The 14,250-nt window shown below is 43.3% G+C and overlaps 3 pseudogenes; all 3 read left to right on the forward strand.

The window, feature by feature from the left end:
* The first annotated feature begins 12,286 nt into the window (after positions 1-12,286).
* Positions 12,287-12,405, forward strand: LOC115086358 (annotated as a pseudogene).
* A 3-nt stretch (positions 12,406-12,408) lies between these two features.
* Positions 12,409-12,527, forward strand: LOC115086381 (annotated as a pseudogene).
* A 3-nt stretch (positions 12,528-12,530) lies between these two features.
* LOC115086334 lies at positions 12,531-12,649 on the forward strand (annotated as a pseudogene).
* Positions 12,650-14,250: the final 1,601 nt, after the last annotated feature.

Consider the following 14,250-nt stretch of genomic DNA (forward strand, 5'->3'; position numbering starts at 1 on the left):
ATGGATCATTGGTATCCTGGCATAATATAGAATTAACTTTATGCTCTAAAGCATCTTCTATGGATATTGTTTTTCCTCAAGCTTCCCTCTAGTCCATGGAGGAACTTCTCAGAGCTCAGTGGCCTTGTCCCCCCCACCTGTAAGGCCTGATTTACTGAGGTTCTTTTCTTCTTCTACATCTATGGGAAAAAGCATCACGAATTAAACCCATAGACATTACCCTAAACCTAGGTGTATATGAACAAACATTCTACAGAAGTTGGAAGTGAGATGTTACACGGCTGGCTGCATAATTGTGTAGCAGACCCTATGGTCACGCTACCCATTTGTCCTGGGTTCTCAGGTGTCAGCTAGATTAGTGCAGGACAGTGGTAAGGGGAAGGCACCATCAAATACAGCTCCTCCCGTTGAGGGATCTGGAGTGGCCATCCCCCTCAGAGCCTTTATAGCAACTCCCTACAGAGAGCTCGAGTGGCAGTCGCTTTAGGTTTGCTGAGATTTAGAAAGAAGAGAGTTTTGTTTGAGTTGTTTTTTCAGGCCCCAATCAGAGGACCCTTTCTGGGGATCCTGACCAGGGTTGGGAAGGGTTTCCTTTTCCAAACCACTCACTGGCTGTTTAGGATTTTCTCTCTGTGTTTACTTTTTGGGGTTTTAAGATTTTAAGTAGTAGGAGCCTCACTGGACACTTGGGCCTTTTTTGGACTCAGGACTCAGGGCACAGGGAACCCTGTGTCTGGGACACCCAGGGATAGGGAAAACCTGCCCCTGAAATGGTGGTGACCCACTGTGAAGAGGAACTCCAGTATTAAATTCTGTTGGGGAAAACAGACTTTGATTTCACGATCCAGGAGGAAGTTTTGGCTGCCCTTTCTTCCTGTTTGAAAGAGAGCTGTTTGCTTCAAAGGGCTTTCTCTCATCAGGGATAAAGAGACTGTGTAAGAACCAAAGAGATCCAGAAGATCTGCTAACCAAGAGTAAGGGAAACCAAAAATCACTGGGGACACCCATCCAGTGTTTCGCTACCCCGGGAAGAGAGAGAGAGAAGATTCACTCTCTGTGCCTTAGACTCGTTACCATTGTTTATGAGATTGGAAGGGTTTTGTTTGACCAGTCTAAAGAGACCCTGCCTACCTGGAAGCTCCACTTTACCTAATCCAAGAGAGTGAATGTTTCCCTGGCCCTGATTAGGTGAGTCTTGCACAGATAGAGGGAGGGAAGTGACTGTAAGAAAAGAAAGCTAGAGATTTCTGTGGTGCTGCAGTTTGAGTTATTGCGCCATTCATCACTGCTTGAACAGTAAAGATTTTTATTTTGAACACTAACCCAGTGACTCCAGAGCATTTACTTTGCACTCACTAAATCTACTATAAAGACAAGTCCCCTCTCCGAAGGGAAAAGAAAGGAAAAGGGAATGTGTAAAAACGTCACCCCTGTCTCACTGGGCCCTCTCTCCCTCCTCCCCCCACCTACAAAGGATCCGGACTTGGAGTAAGAGAAAATGCAAAAGAGCTAAAGCCAGTGAGAGGTTCCAGCCCTGAAGAGAAACAAATTATTTTATGGCCCTGCCAGTGAAGGATAGGCACACCGGGGTGGAGTTACAATTGTATCCCTCCAAAAGTGTGATTATATGTTAATCCTTCTTTCTAAGACATCTTAGTTTTCGGTATAGTATTAAAAACCTTATCTGGGTCAAGCCACAACTAATCCAATCACGCATGTTTTATTTTAAGAGACATTAAAGCAGTTATCTGTTTCTAGGCAGCTGTAAAAAATTATTTTAATTGTAGATTGGAGCAGGGAATGGAGGAAGAAGTCTGAAACCGCAGTTTTCTAGGAATTGTAGCCTCGGTTCCAGGAATAGTATTTGAGTTATCTACCATACTAATGCCATGACCCTGGCTGCCATATTTCTTCATGTATCTCATATTGACTACAGCACTGAAATGTTGCAAGCTGTGCATAATTAGATCCAGCGCTCTCACTTCATAAATCAAATTTTCCACTGCTGGTGTCAGAGTGTTATCTGTGTAATCAAAGTTGATTTTCTAACCCTTACAGGTTGTTGGGCCTTGAAAAGGAGTCCTAAATATGACAAAGTGTCTAACCATTTGCCTCTCTAAATGTTTGAACTATATTATGACGTTTGTAAATAGGTTGGTCAGATGTGAAACCTAATGCACGTGTAGACATCCACTTTCTAAATAACCTGTATGAATTAAAATGCTGAGCTGTGTGTGTATGCATTCTGTGTGAAACTATGCTGGATTGTAACTGTTAACTGTTAAATAGATTACCACCTAATGTTAATCACAGATATGCATTCCCAGAATACAATTTCATTCGGGTACCAGAGAAGACAGGCAGGTAACATCAGGGCTTTTTCTTTTTTTTTTTTTGGGGGGGGGGCATTACTGAGTACCAGTACTTTTTCCTCCACCTGCTCGGAGTCCTAAAAAAAAAACAAAAAAACAAGCATCCTGTGTTGCTTCTGCTCCCCTTTCCAGTGTCATCTCTTCTCTGGGGAGGGACTTGGGGAAGAGAGAGACTGCTGCCTGGACAGGGAAGTGGGGAGAGAAGAGGACTGATGCTGTCCCTTGGGAAAGAGGGGTGTGTGTGTGTCTATGTGTGTGTGTGTATGTCTGTGTCTGTATGTGTGTGTGTGTGTGTGTGTGTCTGTATGTGTGTGTGTGTGTGTGTTTATGTGTGTATGTGTCTATGTCTGTATGTGTGTGTGTGTGTGTGTCTGTGGTGTATATGTGTGTGTGTGTCTACGTGGTCTCATTTTGGGGCTGCCAGGCCCTCATACGTATCCATTTCTGTATGGGGCGGAAATCTTATGTTGGAATTTCTCATCCCCCATCGTTGTTATGTTAGGGTCCAAAATATCCAGACAACAAAGGTAGAAAAAAAAAAGCTTTTTCATTTTTATGACAGATCTCCCGACAAGGAGCCCTTTTTCGTCATAAAGAAACCCTTGGAAAGGATTCCAGGTGAGGGAGACTATTTGGCCTTCTCTTGTGTGCTAATCCAAATTAAGGAAATTGTTGGGGAGTGTGGTGATAACTTTAAAATAGTAGAAGCTGTCAAGAACAGCTAATTTCCCTTAGTAGGAGGTAGTATTCTGAATGGCCCTAGATAGGGCTGCCAACTTTCTACAATGAAAATACCAAACACTTGGACAGGCCGAGCAAAATTTTCACTGATGGTGTCCTTTCGCTTCCACACGTCTATTATTCCCGTCCTTGCCCCCCCCCCCCCCATTTTCCCAGTGCCCCCTCTTCCCTAGGCCCAATCCCAGCAGACCTACAATGCACACACTTCTGCCCAAAGCTCCCCTCCCCCCCCCCCCACCACACCCCTTAAAGCCCAGCTGTACGGCACTCCCTACCCCAATAACACCCAAACCAAGGCCAAGAACTTCAACACTCAACAGTTAGGAGGAGCAATCCCACCAAAAAACCCAGAGTATTTATTTACCTTTTTTAGTGCAGTACTAGTGTCCATTCCTGATCCAGAGCAATGCAACTGAGCAGCACTGGTGACTGCAGCAGCTGGAGATCAGCTGAGGAGGACAGGACTAAGCAAGTTAGGGAGACAAGCTGAGTTACAGTCAGGTAACAGCAGGCCAAGAGCAGCAGGAGTCTCTAGCTCCTCTATTCTAGTCAGGGGACGGGTCCAGGCGAGAGAGTGGAAACAGTCACAGGGACACGTCCATGCAGCAGGACCAGCAGAGCAAGAGAGAAGAGAAAGGGAATCAGGGGTAGATGAGGCTAATTTTTGTGTTGAGCTTAGACAGGGCCAGACTGAGATATGTTAGTGCCTAGGACAGGCTTGTAATTCAAAGCCCCTCCTCCCCAAATACTCCAAACTTGCCAACAAAATTGAAATGAAAACTGCAACAAGCCCAACTATATTATGCAGAGCAACAATGGAAAAACAGAAACATCATCATTCCTCACAAAACATCAAGCAATAAAATCAAGAAATATAAACAATTATTCATAATCTTAAAATCATACTAATAAAAAAATGTCAAAAAAGCTGATTAGAATATCCAATAATTAAAAACTCAGACAAATGTGTGCTAATATTTCTCAAACACAATAAAATATTGCAAAACAACATCCAAAAATGAAAATGAATAAGGATTAAAAAGTCTCCCACTCTCCATACCTGGAATCTTTTGATTTCCAGTCACCCTGAGATTATTGTGGATTGAGGAGAGCCACACAAACTTTATTCTCTCTCTCTAACACACACACATATATATGTACCCATTTACACATATTCATTCTTTCATACTCTCCCTCACATGCTCATAAACACACATTCCCTCTCCCTCGCATACATGCTCACACACACACCCTAACTCTCTTTCATATGCATGCAGGCTTTCAACACACATATATGCAAGCTCGCTCCCTCTCTTTCACACACATATATGCAAGCTCACTCCCTCTCTTTCATACACATATATGCAAGCTCGCTCCCTCTCTTTCATACACATGTATGCAAGCTCACTCTCTCTTTCTCATACACAGATGCAGGCTTTCACACAAACATGCAGGCCTTGCTCTCCCTCATACACATATGCAGGCTCTCACTTTCTTTCTCATACCACTGAAGAAACCAGAACTAATTTTATTGGGTGGGCTCAAGGTTAACATGGGTGGGCAGTAATAACTTTACTCATCACTAAATAATGCCTTAGAGTGCACCCGTCACTGGATTTCTAAGTAGTCTGCAACAGCTGTTCTGCATCATGAGTGAACTTAAAAATGTTTTAGCTCACTTATTTCAAGCATTTACCTACAGTAAAAATTCCTTATTAATGTATATTAACTTATTTTATATTTATTGCAGTTTATAAATATACAAGCAGAATATCATGTAAAAAGCAAAGGACCATATAACTGAAACATTAGATCCAATCACGTAATAAAACAAATATCCATGTATTCCTTCATGTATCCTCTCTTCAGAAAGGCAGAGATATTCATAATTACAATAAAACAGCAATAATAATAATAATCACAAGAGTAGGCGCAGAGCAGAATTAGGACAGTTTACATTATAACCAAACATACAAAAAAAATTATAAATATATATATTTTTTTTTTCAAATTCTGGTGTCATCTCATCAAAACAAACTTCCCTCCACTGCCAAATATTTTGTGAAGTAACACAAACCCCTGCAAAAAAAAAAAAAAAAGATACCTAGAACCTTGCTATCCCATACAGTCACAGCATTAATTCTCAGGATTCAAACAGCAGCAACCTTATCTAGGAAAAGGCAGCAATACACATATCACACCAACCCTGGAACACTAACTAATATGCCAACTATTGGCCTAACAGAACAACCTGGATTACAACAAATCTCTACAGAGAAACTACACCTCAGTCACACACAGGCAGGACACAGACTAACCCTTACCTAATACAGAAATAAGGGACTACAAATTAAAAACAAACATGTGGACAAAATCAAAATAGAAAGCCTAAGAAACCAGATTGAACAGTGGAATTTTAATGAAAGAGCAAAATACAAAAAAAAAATCTCACATTCCCAAAGATGGCATATCACAATTGTTAAAAACTCAAAATATTTTTTTTTACCTTTGTCTTCTGGTCTTATTTATCCAGTCAGTCAGTCCTGGTCGCTTTTTCCCACTTTCCCCTTGTTGGTCTTCTAATTCTTTTATCAAGATATCTCTTCTCTTTCTGTTTCTTTACTCTTCTTCCATCTTCTTCCCTTTCTCCCTCCCCCCCCCCCCCCCCCGCACACACATTACCTCTCTCTTACAAGCTGCTCATACACACACACACAAGCTCTCACTCACATATGATTTCTTACACACACAAACTTTCATTCTCTCATGCTCTCCCAACACACGTTTGCACTCTCATAAGTTCTCCCAATCACACAAGCAAGCTCTCATATGTATGCTTTCTTACACACACAAGCTCTCATATGCTCTCCTACACATACATACTCTCACTTTCACATGTTCTCACACACACACACACATACAAAAACTCTCACATACGCTCCTACACACACTTCCTGCCCTCTCCAGATGATCTTTGATTTAATTCACTTCAGCCATGCCGTGCATGACAGCCTGTGGCCTCCTGCCATCTTCAGCCATGAGCAGTTTGGGCTCCGCTGGTGACCCTGCAAGCTCCTGCCATCTTCAGCCACAGGTGGGTTGGACTCCTCCAGGTGGCCCTGCAGCCTGCTCCCTCTTTCACCATCAGAACTGGAGGGAGGCAACCAGCACTCTATTGGCTGGCGCTTGCCCAATTGGCCCACCCCTGCTCACTAGGATTGGGTAACATGCACGCTGCAATCTGCAATTTCTCAGTGAGGTCTCTGGCTTCCAGACACAAAAGCATAAATCCTGGGCTGAGGGATGCGAATTCAAGCAAACTCTTTCCAAACCATCAAAACCACAGATGTAATGAACTTTGCCATATCATTCAGAAAAGATTTAGTTCATTCACTGAAATAGATTTCTTCCTCCCATACAGGCCAATACAGTACAGTGCGCTCCAGCAGATTGGCATTTTCGACGCGCTATTCTTACCCCTTATACAGTAAGGGGTAATAGCGAGTCAAAAATGCGCAGCAAACCCCCCGAAACTAATAGCGCCCACAACATGCAAATGCATGTTGATGGCCCTATTAGTTATTCCCGCGCCATACAGAAAGTAAAATGTGCAGCTAAGCCGCACATTTTACTTTCAGAAATTAACGCCTGCCCAAAGGCTGGTGTTAATTTCTGCCGGAAAAAACTGCTTTTCTGTACAGCCTCTGACTTAAATCATAGCGATATTAAGTCGGAGGCCCCAAAATTTAAAAAAAATTAAAAATCGGCTCGTGGGTCGGAAGACAGATGCTCAATTATGCCGGTGTCCATTTTCCGAACCTGTGGCTGTCAGCAGGTTTGAGAACCGACGCCGACAAAATTGAGTGTCGGCTGTCAAACCTGCTGACAGCCGCTGCTCCTTTTACTGTGGGCCCTCATTTAAATACTGGAAGATCGGGCATCCAAATGGCAGATGAAATTTAATGTGGACAAGTGCAAGGTGTTGCATATAGGGAAAAATAACCCTTGCTGTAATTACACAATGTTAGGTTCCCATATTAGGAATCTAACAGGAAAAAGATCTAGGCATCATAGTGGATAATACTTTGAAATCGTCGGCTCAGTGTGCTGCAGCAGTCAAAAAAACAAACAATGTTAGGAATTATTAGGAAGGGAATGGTTAATAAAACAGAAAATGTCATAATGCCTCTATATTGCTCCATGGTGAGACCGTACCTGGAATACTGTGTACAATTCTGGTCGCCGCATCTCAAAAAAGATATAGTTGCCATGGAGAAGGTTCAGAGAACGACAACCAAAATGATAAAGGCGATGGAACAGCTCCCCTATGAGGAAAGGCTGAAGAAGTTAGGGCTGTTCAGCTTGGAGAAGAGACGGCTGAGGGGGGATATGATAGAGGTCTTTAAGATCATGAGAGGTCTTGAACGAGTAGATGTGAATCGGTTATTTACATTTTCGAATAATAGAAAGAAAATGGGGCATTCCATGAAGTTAGCAAGTAGCACATTTAAGACTAATCAGAGAAAATTCTTTTTCACTCAACGCACAATAAAGCTCTGTAATTTGTTGCCAGAGGATGTGGTTAGTGCAGTTAGTGTAGCTGGGTTCAAAAAAGGTTTGGATAAGTTCTTGGAGAAGTCCATTAACGGCTATTAATCAAATTTACTTAGGGAATAGCCACTGCTATTAATTGCATCAGTGGCATGGGATCTTCTTAGTGTTTGGGTAATTGCCAGGTTCTTGTGGCCTGGTTTGGCCACTGTTGGAAACAGGATGTTGGGCTTGATGGACCCTTGGTCTGACCCAGCATGGCAATTTCTTATGTTCTTATGTTCTTAGAATCCATATGTAACCCCTGTCATGGGAGAATCCAGATAACAGTTCCAGAAGCCACATCTCACATTTTATTTAAAGGTGAGCACTCTTATTATGTGTTACGAGGTACTTCCCAGGGTTTCCTGCATGGCAGAAAAGATACCTTTCAAAGCCCTTTGCATTGCTTAATTCAAGTCCTAGTTTCAAGGTGAATTTTAAAAGCACAGTGTGCTGAAATTAGGAGATTCACAAAGAAATTGGGTCACGCACACCTTAGAAAATCCCCGCGGTGCACGCGCAGCCCAGCCATGTGTGTATCTCTCGGCTTTATCGCATGTAGGCCTTTCAAAATTAGGCCTCTGTTAATTGGGTGAATTGGTGGATGACCTGGTAATCTAGGAATGGCATGGGCATGCACCCCATTTAAAATCCCTCCAACTTACTCGATAAAAATGGGATTTGCGTGCCCGCATCCACTTAAATTTAGGGGCACATGTGTACACTGCCAGGCTATTTTATAACATGCATGCAAGGTATGAAATAGTTGCATCCCTGGGCGTTGGTCTACACACATCCGTAAATCTGCATCCGCATGCCAGTTTGAAAATTACCCCCTCAATGTATTACATATAGGGGTAGATTTTAAAAGAAGCGCGATCAGCCTACTTTTGCTTGCGCATCAGACTCAAGCAAAAGTACGCTGGATTTTAGTAGATACACGCGGAGCCGCGCGTATCCACTAAAATCCTGGATCGGCGCGTGCAAGGCTATCGATTTTGTATAGCCTGCGCGCGCCGAGCCGCGCTGCCTCCCCCCGTTCCCTCCAAGGCCGCTCCGAAATCGGAGCGGCCTCGGAGGGAACTTTCCTTTGCCCTCCCCTCACCTTACCCTCCCTTCCCCTACCTAACCCACCCACCCAGCCCTGTCTACACCCCCCCCTTACCTTTGTCGGGGGATTTACGCCTCCCGGAGGGAGACGTAAATCCCCGCGCGCCAGCGGGCCTGCTGCGCGCCGGGCCGTGACCTGGGGGCGGGTACGGAGGGCGCGGCCACGCCCCCGGGCCGTAGCCACGCCCCCGTACCCGCCCCCAAAACGCTGCCGACACGCCCCCGGAACGCCGCGACGACCGGACCCGCCCCCCGACACGCCCCCCTCCGAGAACCCCGGGACTTACGCGAGTCCCGGGGCTCTGCGCGCGCCGGGAGGCCTATGTAAAATAGGCTTCCCTGCGCGCAGGGCCCTGCTCGCGTAAATCCGCCCAGTTTTGGGCGGATTTACGCGAGCAGGGCTCTGAAAATCCGCCCCATAGTGTACATAATTTCTGTACGCAGGGCCAGGGCAACAAGAACACTTCGACTCAGCAAGAGGTTTAAAATTTAATTTATTTGGCTTCTTAAAAGAGAGTCAAAGACAAGTGTTCCTGGGAGATGCTATATGCCCTCTATCTGTGATAACTAGCATCTCCCAGAATAACAGGAATGGCTCTCCTATATAGTCAAAAATACATCATTACGAAGTTTCTAGAATCACATGACTGCCCAAAAACTCATCTACAAAACCACATGATGCTGTTGTCATGATAACCTAGTATGCATAGAAAATGCTTGTGAGGACACCCTTCATTCATTTGTAAACATCATACTATTTACTTGTCTTCCCTGAAACCACCCTTCCACCATAAAAGTTCCTTTATCACCCTGGCTTTGATGCACTCTGTTCTTCTGTTCTTCTCTTGATATTCTTTGTTGTGTAAACAAATCGCAAGTCTATGGCTTGAATAGGAAGCTCGGCATGAATTCGTTTTCTGGAGCCAGGACTTAATTAAAACTGTAACTTTAAAAGAAGAATCTTTTCACCTGGCTCTTGTCCGTTGAGATAGGCATTTGTAAGACAAAAGCTTGCATCCTGGTTTCATGCGAACCCAGCTTCATTGTATTATGAAGTAAATGTTGCCATTGAATATGTTGGTGCCAGTAGATCTACCTCAGAGACATTCTGCAAGTCATGCTCAGAAAGGCACTCAAAGTTCATTCACCTCTGACAGGCCACAGTACAGCAGAGGCGTCTGGGTATTTTTCCTTCCTAATATTGTGTATCTGATCAATCATATTCTTCAATAGCAATGACAATCTCAGCATTGAAACATTAAATTCACCAGTCAATGAAACATTTGAGAGTTGTGTTACTTTCCATTCCTCTTTACTGATAAAATGAATTTGATTAAAAAGTTCTTTACAGCTGAGTTAATTCACTTTGTGATGGTTATAAGTGATTTTTTAGTAAGTTAGTGACCTGTTTCAGTCTCTCTTAATTCAGCTAGAAAAGCTAATTAATTCAGGTTTTTAAGTTATTGACTTCTCTTACTCTTTATCAAGTACTTGATGTTACAACAGTTTAATTTACTTCTTAAATTTATTTAAATCTTCCCTCCTATTGGATATAGAGTAAGTATTGGCTTTCCTCCCAATATAGTGAAGTATCAAAGGTGGAATTTATACCACATAGTCATTATCTCCTATCGCCTTCTTGCAGTTTTCTTCTTAGAACTCCTTAGTTTCCTTACTGTACCTGAAAGGCACAGGTCTTCCTCCTCTCCTGCTCAGTATCATGAAGAGACTGTGGCTCCTCTTCTCCTTATCTTTACTAGATTTTCATGGGCCTAATTGGTGTCCACTCCAACTTCTTTCTCCCTTCTCTCCTTCTTCCTCTCCTTAGGATGGCTGGAAGTCATCCTTTCCTTGGATTTTATTGATCTTAGGTTCATCTTGCAGGAAGCAAACATCTCCCAGTTAATAGGAAAGTGAAAAATAACTTAGCTTAACTGAGTCCTAAGTTGTGGGCACTCCAAACTTAAATAAATGGAATGAAGGGGTGGAACTAAACTTTCATCCAAATAATATGCTCTTTGGAGACAGAAGTTAATTAACAGAAAAACTGGAGCACAGAACATGCAGTCTCCTCAAAAAGCAAAGGGGAATCCACAAGGCAAAATTGCGCACTAGCTCTAAGTGCCTGAGGTACATACCATTGCTAACTTTCACAGGGGGGAGTAGTACACCCAAATCATTATTCTTATGTCTCTTTCCACACCAATTGTTATATTCTTTTACCTCAACAGTAATATAAAAAATAAGATAAACTACAGATATTATAACATATATAATAATGACAAAAAATACCCGCCAAATTCTATAATGAATACAAAATTTATTATAAACAATCTTCAAAACCCTGCTTCCCTATTAAAAACTAAATATCATATATATATATATATATATATATATATATATATATATATATATATGTCTATATACATTTTGGGGTAGATGCGCCAACAAAAGTACGCTGGATTTTAGTAGATACGCACGTAGCCACGCGTATCCGTTAAAATCCGGGATCGGCGCGCGCAAGGCTATCGATTCCGTATAGCCGGCGCGCGCCGAGCTGCACAGCCTACCTCCGTTCCCTCCGAGGCCGCTCCGAAATCGGAGCGGCCTCGGAGGGAACTTTCTTTTGCCCTCCCCTCACCTTCCCCTCCCTTCCCCTACCTAACCCACCCGCCCGGCCCTGTCTAAACCCCCCCTTACCTTTGTCAGGGGACTTACGCCTCCCGAGACGCAACCTGGGGGCAGGTCCGGAGGGCGCGGCCACGCCCCCGGACCGCCCCGGGCTGTAACCACACCCCCGGGCCCGCCCCCGAAACGCTACGTCCCACCCCGAAAACGCCGCGCGGATCGGGCCCACCCCCGACACGCCCCCTCGGAAAACCCCGGGACTTATGCGAGTCCCGGGGTCTGCGCGCGCCGGTAGGCCTATTGAACATAGGCGCACCGGCGAGCAGGGCTCTTAAAATCCGCCCCTATATACCATATATATATACTATATACCATATATATATACTATATACCATAAATCAGCACATATGAAATACATCAACAAAAAAACCCTATTCTTATACATATTTTGAAAAACTTTAAATAACACAGATGGAAAATACCCAACAAAGGACCCTTGTTTCGCTAGATACACCAGCTTCATCGGGGAATATCAATAAAAGTTAGTTTGCAATGAACAATTTTTAATTGTAACATAACCAAATATTTCACATATGGTTCTTTAAGGGAATAGTAAAACTCAATTTTCTATAATTTGCTGATTAGCCGATGTAGCACTTAGTATTGTTGTATGTTCAGATATTCAAGCATGAATCCTCCATTTGTGCTTGTCCTTCATCAATATTGTAAATAACCACCATTTATTATATATCTAATCTTCCAAAACACCATCCAACAGCAATTCAGGTATAAGGAGCTCCAAACATGACAACTCACAAGTTGTCATGTTTGGAGCTCCTTATACCTGCGGCCACACTGCCCTGAATATGCCCGATCTCGTCTGATCTCGGAAGCCAAACAGGGTTGGGCCTGGTTAGTACTTAGATGGGTGACCGCCTGGGAATACCAAGTGCTGTAGGCATTAGCCTGCGGCCACACTGCCCTAAATATGCCCGATCTCGTCTGATCTCGGAAGCCAAACAGGGTTGGGCCTGGTTAGAACTTAGATGGGTGACCGCCTGGGAATACCAGGTGCTGTAGGCATTAGCCTGCGGCCACACTGCCCTGAATATGCCCGATCTCGTCTGATCTCGGAAGCCAAACAGGGTTGGGCCTGGTTAGAACTTAGATGGGTGACCGCCTGGGAATACCAGGTGCTGTAGGCATTAGGAAGTGCTTCATTGATGATATCTTGATAGTCTGGCAGGGGGAGGAGACGGTCTTTACAGAATTCATACAGTGGTTGAACCCCTGGGATGTGAATTTGAAATTCACTACAGCATTTAGTAGAGTGGGCATAACCTATCTGGACATCTTCATTAAAATACATGAAGATGGTTTTGAATATACATTATATCGCAAACCGCCGGATCGGAACACTCTGCTCAGATATGAAAGCTGCCATCCACAGCATTTACATTCTAATCTTCCTATGGGACAGTTTTTGAGACTCAGAAGAGTATGCTCTACTGTAAATGAGTATAAAATAATTGCAAACGAGATGATGCAGGGTTTCTGTTCTAGGGGTTATCCCACACACGTTTTGAAAAAAGCTTATAAAAGAGCCCGTTGGGCCAATCGAGATCTGCTTTTGAAACCCATGAACAGACAAGAAAATAGCGATAGAATGATCTGTGTTCTACCATATTCACCTCATGTATATCGGATACAGAATAGTATCAAACGACACTGGCACATTTTGAGTCTACATCAGATATTCAATAATACTCCTCGATTTGCCCTCAAAGGGGGCAGGAATATTCGTGATAACATAGTACATTCAAATTTTCTAGATGATATAACTGTCCATATGGAAGAACATCTAGGAGAAACAGGACACTATCCGTGCAACAGGTGTTCTGTTTGTGAACAGTCTTTTAGCGGGCAAACACTACCTTTCTTTATAGGGGGTACGTTTAAATTAAGGGCACATACTGATTGCTCTGCAATGGGGGTTATTTACGGTATTTGGTGTCCATGTCCCCTTCTCTATATTGGCAAGACAAAAAGATGTCTGAGGACAAGAATGGTGGAACACAGGAGTTCCATGGCGAGACAAAGGATTGAGGCACCGTTAATCCAACATTGTATAATGGCAGGACATGTGTTTGCTGACTTTAGATTTGCGGTGATTGAACAACCCAAACGTTCACAGAGAGGCAGCAATTTTGATTTAATACTCCTACAAAAAGAGCAGAAGTGGATCCACTATTTCAAAGCAGTGACCCCAAGTGGTCTAAACAGGGAGATTGACAAACTGCTGAAACTGCCTGCGGCCCATTGCGTGGCGAGAGGCAGTGGATTAAATTAGACCTGCACTAGCTCTGATAGTGGTGTTTCTGAAAATTTAAAATAAAAATAGAGATAAAAAGGAAAATAAATAAGATATATCCTCTCTGTTTTGATTAGTTTGATTATTCTGTGAGGATACAGAGCTTCTGTGTGGTGATTTTAACTCACAAGTTACTTCATAATATGATGATCAAAAAATGGTGCCTCCAAATATTCACTTTTATAACCTTATTTGTAATCTATAGACAGGTGGATGATTGGTTGGGTGATCAGGGGTTTTATACTGATTTGGAACTAGAGAGGATGCTGGTAGCACCCCTTTCCTTGTCATATAGACTTCACATGCCATGAACTGCTCTCCCAGTACATTTGGCCAAATGTCTATGGATTACCGCAGCCCGGGTAGCATGGAAATCCTTAAGAGTTCAGTTATCGCTACCCTGGGAGAAATCGTTTCTACTGCCACTTTGGAGTA

The sequence above is a fragment of the Rhinatrema bivittatum genome, chromosome 2 (assembly GCF_901001135.1).
Source record: "Rhinatrema bivittatum chromosome 2, aRhiBiv1.1, whole genome shotgun sequence".
Taxonomy (NCBI): domain Eukaryota; kingdom Metazoa; phylum Chordata; class Amphibia; order Gymnophiona; family Rhinatrematidae; genus Rhinatrema; species Rhinatrema bivittatum.